Source organism: Triplophysa dalaica, chromosome 13 (genome assembly GCF_015846415.1).
Source record: "Triplophysa dalaica isolate WHDGS20190420 chromosome 13, ASM1584641v1, whole genome shotgun sequence".
Taxonomy (NCBI): domain Eukaryota; kingdom Metazoa; phylum Chordata; class Actinopteri; order Cypriniformes; family Nemacheilidae; genus Triplophysa; species Triplophysa dalaica.
Window position 1 is genome coordinate 12,254,787 of NC_079554.1, and position 16,077 is coordinate 12,270,863.

Genomic DNA, 16,077 nt, shown 5'->3' on the forward strand with positions numbered 1-16,077 from the left:
TTCATTTTCAGTGAACTAAATAACAACAATCTGTTGTACACATATTAGAACCTATTGTGTTATCCCTGTTCATTTGTCATTCAGCAACTGTGTTACTATCCCCGCTAATAAACTGTGATTTTGGTGCCGTCGTGCCATGAATGGAATGATCATTTTGCAGTTCTGGAACTCTGGAATAATTCACTGCTAATTATACTTTAATTAAAACATCACACTCCCTAAGTGTCTGCAATGGGGCCAATAGTTTATGAGTGACTCTCAGCTACCTCTGAATCAAATTCACTTCATTTTGGAAGAAATAATATACCCCTTCTTTGTTTTAGCAGTGAAATTGATCTGCTGAGTGGACAACTAGATATAGACAGATATAATGTAAATCAGATGTACTCAAAGATTTTCCAGCCTTATGGTCCTCCAGCCAGGCCGGTGAGACTCACTTTAACTTTCAAATCTTCCGAATTATAGAATATGACTTGGCAGGTGAAATCTAAAGCGTGGTTATGCATAAACATGAGATGAAATCCAGTTCTACACTTTAACCCATGTGTAGCATTCAAGTAAAGGATGAAGGTCTGTGTCTTACTTCAGCTTACAGCTTAAATCAAACTTTAGTGTTAGGCAGTTTGCATAGTCGGTGGTGGGTTGCAATCTTCAAAGGAAATCATCCTTCCCACACATATCGAGTTTTGTTTTTCATTCTCTTTACTTATGTAAGATTGTAGCATCGGATCGCATTTGAATAATCGACGGAAACGATTCTCTTCAATTGCCCGGAACACAATCTACGGAAATCGTTTCAAAAAGACTTCTATTACAATGCAACTACGTCGCCAAATACCATGTCAATCACAAAGAAAATGATATAAAATTATTTTCACTGACTCCAACATGTGATGGCAATATGTTGCAGGGGATAGAGGTGAAAGCAAACACAGATCGGTGCTCTGTGAGGTTTGGAGACCGTTCTTCTGCCGTGTGTGGGTGACAGTGATTAATGATGTCATAAAGACCTCACATATTCCAGTCCCCACAGCTTTCAAGACCACGGCTCTACTGACAGCCCGAGATGACTCTGGGTCAACATCAGGAGGTGATGCTTGCGTGTGTTCGTATGTGTGTGAGTAATGTGTACTGACCCTTACACACTTGATTTTATTGCAAAACAGTCTCACAGTCCCAGCATGTTGAGATCAGGAAGAATTCGACAGGGTCCATCCTCACTATGTGGTTTTTACCTTTTCACAGTATGCACCGGTTCACCCTGAGGTAAGGCCTCTACTTCTAGTAGAAGGTCATGAGTGATCTTCAAGACACAGCAGAGCAATCCCACATCCATTCCTTATTAACAACAAAACAGTTAAATTGTCAGTTACTTTACAATTCATGAACTCCTCGCAGGCAGAAGCAGAACCTCTTTATCTCATTCGTTGTGTTTCCTCGTGTTCCCCCAGGAGACGGCTAAAAAATGCCCTATCAAGCCCCTCTGCCCTGCGAGGTTCACATTTGGGTTGTGAAATGCCTGATAAGGTTGTCAGACTTCAGCCGAAGGCATAAAATAGTCCCTAAATGCTGCATCCCACAGACGAATCGACTCCAAATCAGATTCAATGGGATTCCGATTAATTCAGTGTTAGAGTTAATTTTCATCTCAGTGGAATGCGTGGGAACAGAATGTAAATGACTCATAGATGTCAGGTTTGGTCATCTTATTCTTTGTCACTCACTATCTCTCCTTCCATCACTATCTATCACTCTCTCTTTACCTAATTTTCTTTAATGAAGTCTAATCCTGCCACTCGAGGGATATTTTGAAGGTGAATGTCACATTGGTCAGTGTATTAACCTTAGGATCAAGTATTGTAAGATATGTAAGATAACATTTCCATAATACACACACTCTTCACATAATTACGAACATATTGCTCATATCAGTATGACCTACAGAATGAAAAATATAAACAACTTAAAGGTACAGTGTGTACATTTTTGGAGGATCTATTGAAAGAAATGCAATATAATATACATAACTATGTCTTCAGAGGTGTATAAAGACCTTACAGAATGATGTTTTTGTTACCTTAGAATGAGCTATTCTCACATATTTCAGCACATGATCTATATTGCCACATACACCGCGGGTCTCCTTGCATGGAATTAACTGTTTTGTTTCTACAGTAGCCCTGAAAAGACAAACTGCTCAATTGAGCGAAATTGTGGCGATATCTTAGTCCTGAGTCATCCGCCGTAGTGATTCGAAAGTGAGGGGAGGGGTGGAATGAGCCATTGGTTGCAATTTGCAAACTCACCACTAGATGTCGCTAAATTTCATACACTGTACCTATTACATCCACATTACAATTTTTCTGTTCCTAGGAATCAATTCTCTTACAGCTCAATTGCAATTGTGCACACTGCAAGAAATGTTGTGTCAAGTCAAAATGTGCTTCATATACCTGACTCTACAAAGTCACAAATAAAGTATTTGTAGGCAGCAAAGCTAACAAGGTTTCATTAGAGGTAACTAGTAGTAGTAGTATATTAAAAATATATATTTACATTATTTTAACAGTGGTGGAAGGCTCAGCTTCATCTCCAGACATTAGGACGTCCACTATAGAAAACGTCTTGGTTACGTATGTAACCTCAGTTCCCTGATGGAGGGAACGAGACGTTGTGTCGAGAACGACAGATGGGGTTCGCCCTTGAGAACCAATCAACTCTGACTACTATAGAAAAGGCCAATGAAATTTGGCGAATGCAATTTGCATGCCGGGCTCCGCCCCCGGAAATCCGGTATAAAAGGAGGCCGGCGTGCAGCATTCACTTACCTTTGTTCTGAAGAGCCTGAGACCTCTCAAACTGCAGCAGAATACGATACGTGTTCGTGGCATAAGGGACACAACGTCTCGTTCCCTCCATCAGGGAACTGAGGTTACATACGTAACCAAGACGTTCCCTTTCTGTCGGTCTCTCGACGTTGTGTCGAGAACGACAGATGGGGTTGCCTATGGAAAACGCCACAACGCTGTATCGCGTCACAATCTCTAGCGAAGCGACGGTAACAAGCCTGGGCGTGTCATCTCGAAGCTTTCGTGAGACTGTAACCTTCCAGTGTGGTGGTCGGGGGGTTCCAGAGCTTTCTTGGAGAAAGATGGGTACAGCCCTGACCGGTAACTTTCACGGACGGGGCCTTAGCTCTCTATAGGCGAGAGGCCGTCCAGATCAGTTTACACCGGGTAAGCGCGACTCTTAATCAGAGAAGCGCTACAGAGGCCACCTCCTACCCGTGGGGAGGAATATGGTGGATATAGGTATGGTCTCGTCCTTGGAGGAGAACGCATGGAACGTGCGGACTGAGTAGTTAACCGCGAGGTGGAGGCCCACCTGGGGAAGCTCATGGGTTACCAGGAGTGGGAACCATTCTCATGAGGATACATCAGACGGAACAGCCCACGGAGGGGGTGTTACAGACGTCCGGTAGCACTAGGTCCGGTTAGAGCTATCTGTGATAGCTCACATGGTATCCCGGCCTAAGGGGGAAGGCTGCTCTGCCCAGCCAGCCCCCAGGGGGTGCTTGTTTGGTGATGGATGGAATGCCTATTCTTAACCAGTGTCTGGGTAAGAAGGGAGGCTGGTGAGGTACCAGTTTCTTAGCGATGTGTTCGGGTAAGAAGAAAAGGTAAATAGCACACTGACCCAACCTGTTAGAGGTCGGAAAGGTGCTTTCGCAGGCATACGCCCCCCCGGATGCCAGTCCTACATGTCGCCACGCAGGACGTGGGCTGACACCGGGTTTACGCGAAGGTTGTTAACCCTTGCGAAGGTGTTTGGGCATAGCCCAACCCGCAGCTCTACAGATGTCTGCTAGAGAGGCGCTTCTGCCAGTGTCCAGGAGGTGGCTAAACTCCGTGTGGAGTGAGCCCTCACTGCCAATGGGCATGGGAGATTCTGAGATCGGAATGCCGTCGTAACGGCGTCCACGACCCAGTGCGCCAGCCTCTGTTTGGAGACAGCCTTCCCCTTCTGCTGTCCTCCAACAGACACGGAGCTGGTCAGAGCTTCAGAGCTCTGCGTGCGGTCCAGTACGTACTGGACACAACACTAATCGGGTTGGGTCTTCCTCCCCTATGGGGAGCGCCTGCAAGTTCACCACTTGGCCCCGGAGGGAATAGTGGGAACTTCTTGGGCACGCATCCGGGCCTGGGTCTCAAGATAACGTGAGAGTTTCCAGGGCCGAGTTTAAGGCAATCCAGGGACACGGAGGATGCTCGGTGGTCCCCTACCCTCTTGAAGGAAGTGAGCGCCGTCAGGAGGGCCGTCTTACTCTATGAGGAAGATCGGAACCTCCGAGGGGCTCTTTGGGGGGCCCTGAGGCTCCCCAGGACCACTTAGGGTCCCAAGAGGGTATGGAGCGGAGATGAGGCGGATTCCGCCCTCTCGCTGCTTAGGAACCTGGTGACCAGGTCGTGTTGCCCTAGAAACTTTCCACCGACTGAGTCGTGATGAGTGGCAATAGCGACTACATACACTTTCAGTGTGGAAGGGAGATGTTAGTCTCCAGTCTCGTGAGGAGGGGAACACAATCCTGATCAAGCACCTCAGTGGGTCTTTCTCGTTGAGAAAGACACCAGGACGAGAAGAGGCACCGTCTAGAGGCGTGTAACCGCCTAGTAGATGGAGCCCTAGCCTGGGTGATGGTCTCAGCCGTATAGGGGGAGTAGCCATCTTAGGATCTTCTCGTCCCGTCTAGAGACCAGACATGGGTGTTCCAGAGGTCTGATCTGGGATGCCAGAACGTGTCCTTCCCCTGAGAGAGCAGGTCCTCTGTCAGGGGAATGGTTCAGGGGGAGTCGCTATCCAGAGCATCGGCTCTGAGGCCAAGTGCGGTTAGACCGGTGTGGTGTAACCAATAACACTTGGTGCTCCTGCTCCCTGACCTTGCACAGAGTCTGTACAAGAAGGCTCCTGGGGGGGGAAGGTGTGCTTCCGCCCATCCCGCGGCCAGCTGTGCGCAAGGATATCCGTGCCGAGGGCAGGGACTATCAAGCGGGCAAATGGTGGTGTTACGGGAGGTGAACAGGTTTTACCTGGGCCTACCCGAACAGCCTCCAAATGAGCTGGACTGCACGGGGGTGGAGTCGCCACTCTCCACGAGGCATAAACTGGCGAGAAAGCACGTCGGCTGTCTAGTTCAGTTTGCCCGGGGTGTGTGGCCTGCAGGGAACGAGTCACCTGTTGACTCCACCGGAGGAGGCGTCGAGCAAGTTGTGTTTAGCTGCTGTGTGCGAACGCCACCCTGACGATCTGTATTCGCTACAGCTATAGTGCTGTCCTCGGAACAGCACGTGTATGTCTCGCACGAGAGGCCGTAGCCTGCTCAGTGCAAGTAGCATAGCCCACAACTCTTGGCAATTGATATGCCAGCGCAGGCGGGGGTTCGTCCAACACCCCACCTGCGTGCCCGTTGCACACTACACCGCACCCCTGCAGGGAGACTTCAGTCGTCACCACGACCTGCCTCATAACCTGCTCAGAGGGACCTGAGTCCGTCGAAAAAGTCATAAAGACTAGGGGTTATGGTGCGTCGGCAGCAGGGCGGCATCACCATGCGCCTGCTGCCGGTGTGCCACGCTCTCCTCGGAACTCGACTCTGAAACCAGTGTTGGAGCGGTGTCATGTGCATCAACTCGAGGGGTATTAGCCCGCGAGGACGCCATGTGTCCCAGGAGCCTCTGAATTGTTTCAGGGGGACCGCTGTCTGCCTAAAATGTTCATTTCAGACAGTTCAACACTGGTTGGGCACAACTGCGGACAGGTGTGCCGACATGGTGACAGAGTTGAGTTCCATACCGAGAAAGAGGATGCTCTGCACTGGGGAGAGCTTGCCCCTCTCTTGGTTGACCTGGAGTCCCAATCGACCTAGGTGCCGGAGTACCAGGTCCCTTTGTGTACATAACAGATCTCACGAGTGTGCCAAGATAGGCCAGTCGCTGAGATAGTTTAGTACCCGCTCGCCTTCCTCCTCTCAGGGAGAAAGGGCGGTCAGGGACAGACCGAAAGGGAGGACTCTGTACTGATATGCCCGCCTCTCGCACGCGAACCGTGGGAACGGCCGGTGTCGAGGAGGATCGAGACATGAAAGTAAGCGTCCTTCAGGTCGATTGCCACGAACCAATCCTGACACCTCATAGATGTCAGGACGCGCCTCTGTGTGAGCACCCTGAATGGCAGCTTGTGAAGGTGCTCTGTTCAGGGTACGCAGCCTTTGGGGGCAACCCGCCGTCTTTCTTGGGAACGATGAAGTGCGGGTGGTGACCCACTGAACATCTTGGTTTTGAGGGACGAACTCGATGCCTGTTTTGCCAGAAGGGTGGTGACCTCTACCCGAAGTACGGAGGCGTCCCTGCCTCTGACAGAGGGAGAGATGATGCCCCGAAACTTGGGTGAGTCTCTGGCGAACTGGATCGAGTAACCAAGACGGACCGCCCTCATTAGCCAGCGAGACAGTGTGGGCAGCTCTCGAGCTCCCAGGGACTGTGACAGGGTGACCAAGGGGACGGTCTGCTTCATCATTCCCACGGGGGGTGGTTCGTCGGCTGGCGGAGCTAACCATGTCGCGGGGAGTCCCCGGAGGGAAGGTTTTTGCTCCGCCTGCTTACCTGCCTGGCGGGACAACGGCACGCACTGTCGGTTTGAGAGTGGTGACGGCTGTCGTATGTGTACGACCTCACGCCTCGCCAGGGTGTGAGGTCGGTTCGCCGAGCACAGTCCAGTGGAGTGTGCGATCGGCTGCAAGTAAACCCGGGGAGAACAGAAAACTCAGTGAGTAAGTGGGCGCCAAGCCCTAACAAGGGCCCGGCTTTGGTGACGAGGCAGGAGTCGTCCCGTACCGACCGATCAGAGCCGTGGCTGTGAAGGTTCGGGCCCGATGTTGTTCTCCCTGGGGTCTTCCCGTCAGTGTCCCTTCTCGCGAGGAGGTTGCTGACGGGGTGGAGGTTTCCCCCTCGACCTCTGCTTCCGGGGTGCCGCCTGTGGGGGCACAGGAACCGGAGCCGATGCCGAAAGGGTCCTGGGTTGCAGGGAAGCAGACGTCACGTGAGATCTCGGAGGCCTGTAGGCGGCCGAGTCGCGGCGTGAAAAAAAAATGTGGTTAATTGCCACTGTCTGCTTCGCCGTCAAAAAACTGCTGAGCGCAGTCCTCGACGGTGTTACCAACAACCCACCCTGCGAGATGAGTGCATCAAGAAAGCGGACTTCCTTGCTGTCACTCTTCTGCACAAGGTATAGCCGGGGGTGTCTCTCCTGGACCACTACCGTGGACATCGTCCGACCCAGGGCCCGTGCCGCCGCCTTAGTCGCCCGTAGAGCGCTGTCAGCGGTGGCACGGAGATCCTGCATTATACCCGGGTCGGCCTTACCCTCGTGGAGCCCTCTCAACGCCCTGGCCTGGCGGACCTGCAGGATGGCCAAGGCATAGAGAGAGGAGGCAGCCTGGCCCGCAACATCGCAAGCTTTCGACACCAGTGATGCCGAAGTCTTACGTGCTTTGGACGGTAGGAGTGGTCGATCCCCCCCCAGGTGGTAGCCGTCCGCGGCACAGGTGCACCGCAGGCGGACGTTCCACCCGGGGGATCTCGACGCAGTCCTTGGCTGCCTCACCATCGAGGGAAGTAAGGGAGCCGGAGCTGGTTTCACTGGAACGGTCCGTGAGTGGAGCGTTCCAAGTTTTACACAGCTCCTCATGCACCTCCGGGAAAAACATGGCACCCGGGGTGGGCGCGGTTTGCACCGCGCACCGACCTCGGGAACCACGTATCCCCGGGTTAGCACGGATGACATCACTTCTGCTTCCTCCTGAACTCGACCGCTGGGGGTGGAGTTTGGATTCGGCAGAGTCGGATGCCAGTCTCCCTCCGATGCTGCGAGCGACATCTCATCTACGTCACACATCGTTTCCGAGTGTGTGCGTGAGGATCCGGACGGTATGCCACCGCCGGTTGGGGAACGTTCAGAAGAGCGAATCGGGGTGCGATCGGCCCGTGAGCACTTGGCTGGCGGGTTTACGTTCGCAGAGTTCCCCGTATCACTAACGCTGCTAACGTGGGTGGTCATCGGGGCCGTAGCCACAGATGTCACAGCCCGGGTAGCAGACGAAATGGTGGCTGGTTCCCGTAGGAAGACAGCCACCCGTGACCGCAACTTCTGAATGACAATCTGCCCGCAGTGCAGGCAGATGTGTCAACGAACGCTGCTTCAGTGTGCTGGACGCCCAGACACCTAATGCAGCGATCGTGTCCATCCCCCTCCTCGATGAGGGTGCCGCACCCAAGAGAACAGCGGGACATGCCGCGCTGGAGAATGCTCAGTCAGTCCTGAAAAGGACTTTTAGAAAAAATCTCTAACACCTCCGGAACCGCCGAGACGCCCAGGGGAAGGTCGCTGCAGGAAGGGACGATCCGCTGTAACACGTCGTAGCACCAGCGTGTAGTTGTAGAGGATTGAATCCTGAGTTGTACTCATGAGCGATGGCTCTGAAGAACAAAAGGTAAGTGAATGCTGCACGCCGGCCTCCTTTTATACCGGATTTCCGGGGGCGGAGCCCGGCATGCAAATTGCATTCGCCAAATTTCATTGGCCTTTTCTATAGTAGTCAGAGTTGATTGGTTCTCAAGGGCGAACCCCATCTGTCGTTCTCGACACAACGTCGAGAGACCGACAGAAAGGGAACCCCAGCTATCTGTCAAATTGGCTACAATGGGCAGCACATGTTCCTTTGGATTCAGATGACCAGCCATGGAAATCTCTCAGCAGAAAACCCCTCAGACTGACAGTTGTATGCTGGGACACCACCATGAATCAACCCTCACCAATGCTTTGATGTCGCCAAAACACGAAAGAAACTCTTGTTCGTGATAAATTGCCTCAAAAAAAGCTAAACTTTTGACAAGCTGTGGAAGAAGAAATGTCTTTGGAAGAAAAATTACAGCCATAGCATATTATGTTTAAGTCTTTTTCAGTGTTCCCGTCAGAGACGTTTGACAGATGTGCTTCACACTTGCAAAATTACATTTTGATGTGTTTTCCTCCATGCAGAGGTAAACCCACAACTATGACATCACAATTGGGCAATACGTCAAAATGAGTCAGTCAAATAAGTCAAAATAAGATGTTCAAATTCGAGGCAGCCTTTTGTAAATTCATGCGTTCTTAAAACAGATATGATATTAAACCAGTGCCATGGTCTCCCCAGTTTATTGTCCTTCGAGACTGGTCTCTGTGTAGAACTGGACGGAGGGTGTCCCCTGGGGCTCCTTTGGTGTAACAGAGCTGATACCTGTTACCGAGGGGCTCTCTTTCTGTCAGTTAACGGACAGATAAGCTACGGCACACTGTCCCTGCTGAAGGCAATCAAACCCTGAGTGGCTTCTCAGACACTTTTGGACCACACTCTGGGTTGACAGTTCCAGGGGAAAAGAAAACGAGGGAAAGGGGTGAGACGGAGAGAGAGAACGAGACAGAGAGAGATGAAATAAGCTTAAATAAAAGTAAAAAAATATGATGTACTCTTGCCAGACACGTTGGTTTTGCTGAACCTGAGAGGCCTGTCATAAATTGACTATAGCTGGTCCCTATAGAAAACCTGGTGAAGGATAACATAGTGCACTTCAGCTGCTGCAGTACTTGGACAGCTGAGATATTGTTATGTATACTCTGGCTTTTTTTCGTTCACTTCAGCTTGATATGTTGATTCTCCAAAGGTTTTCTGAAAAACTACCTCTGAGACATGATATTTTTATCTGGCATCTCAAAGTGCTCTTTTCAATAGTCAAATATTTTTTCCCAACATAGGTAGACTTTGTGGTATGGACTGGACCTGAACTAGATCTTAATTATAATCCTGACGGTGTGTAAAAATAACCCTATGTCCTTTATCAAAGGCAGGGGTGCACAAAATTGGTAGGTTTGATTTGATGACTCGAAATCTGAGTTTATTCCCAATGCCCTTTTCTAATTGCTGTGCCACAATTTCAATGCAAATGCAATACCTGTTTGTCAAATTATAGGCCTTAGTATAAAGTAAACAAACAAAAACAAATACAGACCAGAATTATTTGCTAGCCTCTTTGCTTATACATGCCAGCTTATTTTTGGCTAGTGTGAATTTATTTTACATATGAAAAATATATATATTATTTATTGATCACAAAATTATAAGACTTTAAAGCAAAACCTATGTTGCATTCAAGCTAAACATTTTATATGTGCTAAACCCATGACCGTCACACACTTTATATGGAATAACACATTGTAATGCTTTGCGTCCACACTCTGAGATTATCCCTGACATGCATACTTTCCAATCCCTTTTATAATGAAAATCAGTCCGCAAAACAAATGAACGTCCGAATGGGCTGTGGGCACCCATAACTTCCCCATTTAACACAAGACCGTTCTTTAGTACTCTACGATCGACAGAAGTAATCGATGGTTCTGACTGAGAATTTTAACCGGAAATACATCATACACTGCCGCGCATAGAGTGAATTCTCAGCTTTAAAAATACAATATGCAACAAATATTCATATTCCGTTCTGCTTCTACTAGGATGTATCAAATGGACAATTTTCCCATGAGGCCACATAATAAAACTGCTAACTCAAACCTGTAAGTGAGGGAATAATATTATTATTATTATTCATTCATTATTCATTATTTTGCTATTGTTGTTAGTAAGTCAAAGTTTAACAATATACAGGTCATATGAATGCATAAAAAAACTTTTATTGTATCATGCAAGGCAACGTTAAAGCATGAAATCCTTTTTTTGTATTAAAGATGTTTACACATTTCTTACATTTAGTAATTGCACACGAAGATTTAAAAAAGCATGCTGAATGTGGTATGGTATGTTATGTATAAATACATTCTGTTGTACTGTACATAGGGTACTATAGATATCGACGGTCGATTAGTATTGACTTAATTAAATGCAATACTACCACAGCACCTGCTTATTGATGCAGGTGTCATATTATGTTTTTGCTTAATATTATGTTACGATTTTGAAACTAAGGAATAATTACCACCTACACAACATGTACAAAATAAAACAGACATGTTTTAGGAGTCTTGTTGCGTCAATATGTCCACAAACTATAATCAAAACGTGGAGGAGAGTTCCCTGTTTTTGCACAAGCTCTTGAACTTGAAGATTGTAAAACTAGAACACATATCTTATGTTGTCACGACGCATGTTATGCTTCATCGGAAGATTGCGGTTTTCCTTGGTTCACACGATGGCTCTGTCATATAATATCCAATAAACTAATAAATATTTGAACTAATTAATCGACTACATCCATGTTTTGGTTTGACAAGTGGGCGGGGCGATACGGCGTGACGTCGCTAAAATAAGTATGTGTGGTGTTTATAGAGTTTGGGGATGTTAGTGGAGATTGGGGATGTGGTTTAACGGCAGAAGCACGACTCAGCCTTCTCAACTTCTGACAAACCAGCAATTATTCATTATCAAGCTGAAAAAGTTTATTTTAAATAAATTATAAATTTAATAAAATGTAATAAACAATATCTTAAAATAGTAAAGGTACGAATAGTAAGTGAATACAAAGAAATTTTGTTGTCCCTGCATTCAATTATATTTATACACAGAACAGCTTCAATGCTTTGCAGGAGTTTTATAGTGAAGGTAAAATTGCATAGTTAAAGGCTACCGAACAAAATTAATGACTCCAGAAATCTAATTCCCACGCAGACAACCAGGGACAGTTGAAATCATTTCTCCCTGACCCATCCACTGCATCTTTCCTTTGACAAGAAATGTTGTGTATTGCTGACCTTCATTTCATCTCCTCGTCATGTTGCTATAGATCTCTGTGGAGTGCTTCACTGTGCTAAACGACAACTTCTGCATAACTTATCTCCTTAGCCACACAAACACGTCTCAAGAACACCAGCGTCAGCCTAGCAGCACCATTCCACAAGTTAGGGCCTGCCATCAGAATCAACCAGAATGAAAGGTTGGTGTCTGTGTTTTCTAGATGTGAATGTACAGTACAATAAGGTTAAATTGCAAACATGAATACTCAGTATTCAAATAAGAAAATACATGATACGTAATAATTATCAGTTATGTTTCTTTATACAAATGAATTTATTATTAAGCTACTTTGTTTTGTATTAGAAGCCCATTCCTGGTTCTAACTCTCTTATTGCTTTTAAAATACACGATAGTTGAGATAAGTTAGGTCCGTAAACGCATAAATTAAACAAAACCAATGAAAGTTATGCATTTCTACATGCTCTCCTCTATGATTATATTTCAAAGCGGCACCCTCTTAATTCCTAAATCTCTAAGAAAACTTGACCTAATTTCTTGAAAGAATGTTTAAACATGAAAAAGGCAAGACTTTCTTTGAAGTCTAGAATTAGATGCATGAACTCTTGCCCCTCCTTTAGTGCAATGCTGCCTTATCAGCTCTGCTTCTTATTTATGAATAATCTGACTTCACGCTTTTAAGGCGTTTAGACAACAAGACTTCCAGAGTTCCAAACACACTTCTATTCCTACATGTTAAGAAATATATTGAATGGCGGTGATTTATATTTGATGTCAACTTACAAAAAGCTAAGCAGTCAAATTGCCGCAAGACAAGGGCTTCTCGCTTTAATACTGCCAAAGCGTTCTTTGAAATATTAAGGTAATAAAATGCAGTTTATTTTCTGAGTGTAGAACAATAGTGGGTGTGTTATATGAATCTGCTCTACCGAATCTTTCTATTCACAGGATGTTATGTGAATTAGTCACGCTCAATGGCCACTTTGCTGCCTAACCACAGTAGTGAAATTGGGGGAATGTGAAAGCCACCAATTGTGCTGTCTCAGTAGTCTCCTGTAGGAAAGTGCAGACTCTGAAAGCATTTATTCTTTCACTCATTTCGTACTCCGTGTTCCTTTAGAGGAGACAGCCGGCAGGTGAAGGACTGTAATTGGCACCTGAAGGCTAATTCTCACCAAGAGTTTATTTTTCCATTAGGGCCGCAGGGTGGTCCTGCTGGGTCACAGTATCCATTCATTGGAAACGGATTAAATTGGATTCATTCGGTTCTATAGACAGGCATGTCTGTCCTATAAACGCTCATATCTACTGTTACAAATATACATAACAGTCTGTTCTTTACACAGGGTGAAAAGTTCTCAAAAAGAACTTATTTTGACAGGAAACCCTTTAAGCTCACATATTTACTGACTAGGTTTGCAAACATACCACAAACTCATTTGCAGTGCCTGGGTTTCAATGATGAAGAAACACGAGCGAAAAGCAACAGAATGAAGGTGTTGGAGAGAGGCAGATAAAAACATTTTTTTGGACTGATGTTGGCTCAGTGTTGACAGCAATTACATAATTATCTCTAAATGAAGAAAGCTGGGAACACCTAGTAACAGCTTTGCGTAGGGGTGTTAGTGTTCCTTCCCTCTCCAGCTGTTGTAGTCTCACCTGCTTTTGTGTTGCTTGTTGTGCTATGATGTGCCTGCAGAGGGAGACAAATATTCATAGATACATATTACATTTGATTTTAGAAGTTTCAAGTTTATTGTTATATGCACCTGATTTTTTCTACACTGGATGATGTGTTCCTCAGGTATTTTACAGAAGTTTAACTAAAATAATAAGTAAAGAAGTAATTTAAGGTAGTAAAAAAGAAAATAATTTATCTTAGTATTTTCAATGTCTGAGTGTGTATTACCTACTTTATGTTAAAAACATGACGTTATAGAATAAACGTATATTCCATTCCATTCCATTTTCTACCGCTTATCCAAACTACCTCGGGTTAAACGTATATTAATCAATTTAATTTTTCAATATATCAAAAAAATGTTTTTTATTTATCAACAATATCTAAACATATTTAAACTGGTTTAAAACTAAAAACTATATTGACATGTTTAACTTCTTGTTATTTTAAACTTGTATAACTTTAATCTTCCGCAGAACACAAAAGAAGATATTTTAAAAAATGTTGTTAACCAAACAGTGACGGCACTGGTTTTGTGTCTATACAATAGAAATTAATGGGTGCACGCCGGCACTGTTCTGTTACCAATTTTCTTCAAAATAACTTATTTTGTGTTCTGTGGAACAAAAGAAAGCCATACAGGTTTGAAATGACAAGGGGTTGAGTTAAGGCTGACAGAATTAACATTTTTGGGTGAACTATCCCTTTAATTTAAACAATTGATATATAGAACAGTAGTTTATATTACTATACTGTAGCTCAAATTAAATTATATTTAGATGTTACTATGTATAAAGCATGTTTTTACCTGACAAACCATTTTTACGGTGATGAACGATGTAATGGATGCTATGTAAATGACATCACCAGGTGGTTGGTGGATCACGAGATGGGGTAATCAACAGGAAATTGTTGGTTTGATTCCCAGGGCTGGCAAAGGATGATGGGAAGGAACACTGCAAGCAGAGGCATATTTTGATCATAGGGTTGGTCTGCTTGCCAGTGTTGTGCTTGAATAAAATTCTTAACCCTCAACTCAGTTGATACACAAGGTTCGCTTTGACCTCATCCAACTTTTGTATTTGTGTGTACTTTCTGAAGGACACAGGGCTTTGCTTCTGCTTTCAATGACCAAAATGTATTGTACTGTATGAAAAAACAGTACATTTTCAACTGCAGAACATAGTTGCACTATACGATTTCCTTGCTTGAAATGCAATATCATGACTGACTGTTTGTACAGAACTGCCCCGTTTACTCAAGTTTAATACTGCGTTAAATGCTGACTCTTGTCCTTTTATTTAAAACCTAGCTCATCTGGCCGGGTGGGCACAGCACAGAGCCACCCTTGCTGTCCTTAAGTTTTAAACACACACTTAAGCGCCCCAATAATCTGTAAAAAAAAACTAGATTACCAAATGTAACTTCAAAAAAATTTAAATAATTTTTGGCCTTTGCCCATATCATACATTCTTACAAGTATCACATAAATACATTTTTCAGTAAAACGTGATAATAAATGATCTAAAAAAAATAAAAGCTTGCCCCCAAAAGACACCAAATATTAAAATTCTCATATTTCACATATACATAAGCTGTATGTCTTTTTTCTACAAGTCTCCTCTCACAGAGAGAGTGTCCCCCTGAAAGCTACCCGTATTTTATCCACTCTGAGGTGATGGAGGGATCTGCCTGGAGGAGAGAAATGAAAAGGATCCGAGTGAAAATTAAATGGCTCCGTCTGGCAGTCAGCTCAGCAGGGGCCTAGGGTTAATCAGAGGGGGTGAGAGAGAGAGCGAGAGAGAGAGAGAGAGAGAGAGACAGAGAGAGAGAGAGAGAGAGAGAGAGAGAGAAAGAGAGAGAGATAGACTGGGAGGAAAGACAGTAATGCAGACAGACTGCAAGGCATCAGAGAGACAGAAAACCAAGAGCAGCGAGTGTGAGACAGTCAAAAACAGACAGAAAGATTCATCCGTTTGGAAAGACACATGGAGAGGAAGCATGTTTAGAGAGGCTTGGCTGCCCTCAGAGACCTATTGAACCTGCACTGCGTCTGTCTATGAGTCAGCGGGAGAGCGAGTGTGTTTGTGTGTGATGTGCATCAGTGAGAAAGCAGTAGACAAGGTGTGAGGAAATGTGTGTGTGCTTAAATTCTAAAAAGGTAATTAAATAGATTGTATGTACAGTGCCGTAATTGTATACAGAGATGCTTTCTATTAGGAACAGTTTAATTACGTAATATTTTAACATACATTAAAACGTTTAGTTTGGTTTCAAAGTGATACATACACACAGTGATGCACAGTATACACTTTTTATTTATCCACATTTCTGTAGAAGAAAGGGTTTGTTTTACGAAAACAGGGATGACTGAACAATAGTCATTTTATCACTGAAAAAAAATCTTTAAAAGATCTTAAGAAGCACTGGTTTACTATATTATACTAGTTTAACATAATACTTAAATATTGATTGACATACATTTGTAATATTTTATAGTATTAATATTATTTTATAAATGTATATGTAGGCCTACACA